This window comes from Octodon degus, unplaced genomic scaffold, assembly GCF_000260255.1.
Source record: "Octodon degus isolate 3935 unplaced genomic scaffold, OctDeg1.0 scaffold00403, whole genome shotgun sequence".
Taxonomy (NCBI): Eukaryota; Metazoa; Chordata; class Mammalia; order Rodentia; family Octodontidae; genus Octodon; species Octodon degus.
The window spans coordinates 266,616-268,560 of record NW_004524979.1 but is presented as its reverse complement, the minus strand read 5'-3'; positions in this window follow the sequence as shown (position 1 = coordinate 268,560).

Below are 1,945 nucleotides of genomic sequence, written 5' to 3'. Positions count from 1 at the left end.
GAGCACTCAGGACATAAGAGAACCTGTACTGTAACATCATGTAACTCAGTGGCATCCCAAATTTTCTGTTCAAGGAGATTATGGGGCCACAGAAGAAAGTGATCAATCACATGTGCAAACACTTTATTGTCTCCTTAGTGTGACATCCTGAAAGAGAAGGTAAATTATAAGGGCTGAGGAGATGCCTCAGTAGAATTAAGCTCTTTCCTGGCAAGCGCAAGTGCCTGAGTTCAATCCCTGTTTCCTCCAAAAAAAAATTGTAAAGGGTACAATAGATACTAGGAAAATGGAATGAATCTGTTCAAAAGGAAACAAATACATTAACACCCTGAATTTTTGTTTCAGGGTGTTGTCCTCATGGCAATAAAATCATTTGTTCCTATTCTTGGTCTGTCATGAGTATTTGTCTCATTGAATTTTGCCTAAACTTTATGTAGAGCCAAGCAAGGCATACTCCAAAGGAAGACCTTTATTTAAGGAGGACCCATGTGTCCTAGGTTCATCAGCCACAATTTGAGTTGTAGGGCTCCCCAGATGATTTCACCTGGCCACCTGGACATGTCTGTGGGGCAGGAATCCACAGTTGCAAAGTGGGACAATTGAGCTCTATTTTATAACCTAGGTAAGAATCTGATAATTTAGTTTCATTTTTGGGATCTTTCATAGATTTTTTTTTCTAAACCGACAGGGAGATGGGCCCAGGCTCATGGGTTCATCAGACATTTGGTCTCAACATAGATGAGAATTTAGCCAGAGTTTTGATTCTAAATTTGGTCAGTTCTGAAATCTACTTTTCTTCTAAATTGATAGTCAGGAGAAGTAAATAATCCTCAAAACTACATTGTTTGAGGTGTTTTATGCTTTACCAAATGCACCACTAATTTAAGTTGCTGTACCATAGGACTTTTGTTTAGATTGCTGACTGAGTGGGGAAGGAAAGACCTGCTGAGGTAAGCTGTTATCTTTTTGTTCTAAATTGACCTATCACAGGCTGTTATTCATGATTAAGAATACTGACAGAATTAAAGGTGATTATGGGACTGGGATGAAGTCAGGGAAGCTCCACACTTTGTGTGAATTAAAATGACACTAATTTGATGTGAGAGTACTGATTCTCAAATAGCCAGCAAGGTCTGGAATATCGTTACCAAGAAGCTTGGGCACCCAGATCCATTCCCCTATATAGATTCCTGGCTGTACATAGATCATTCATTATCACAGTGTCTCAGGATGTGTCCTTGTGGATTTCCTGATTGACTTGCAGAGATAAAAGAAAGAACCTTGAAGCAGGATCCCCATCTTCTGCCCTTAGCACAAGGAGGATGGTCTCATTCTTGGTCTGCCTGATCCACCACCTCCTTAGCCTGACTCTTCCAGAAAGTCAGCCCTCATAGCACATATCCTTGACTTTCCCTGCAGGTGGATACTGGTATGGATTTATCTGTAGTTACTAAGCCAGTAGATCCACTCTTATGGCATAAGGTACATGTTTGAGAGTAATGGATCATCTTCAATTTATTCTTTTTGTGAGATTCAGCTAGGGTGACAGTCATCCTTTTGTGCTTAGACATTACTTTCTTTATCCTTACTGGGATGAGACCTTCTGCAAAAGCTGCTGGCTCAAAATTTTTTTTCTTGCCTAAGGAAAGTATTTTCTCTATTGGATAAAAGTCCCCAGTGTAAGTTAATGTTTTCATTGTTATATTTCTCCCTGGATGTGCAATATACAGAAACTGGAGTGTCCAGTATTCCATGAGTACGCTCTTATCATCTCATGTGTCTCCAGTAGTCAAAGAGTTGATAAAACATGCTTTTGAACAGCTAGCTGTTATCACACTGGGATTTGCAACTACTCCAGAAGTCCCAGTAGCACTGCTAGAAAAAGAGAAAGGTCTAAATACGTAAGAGATTATATGGAGATAAATAAAATGGAAGCTCCATAAAA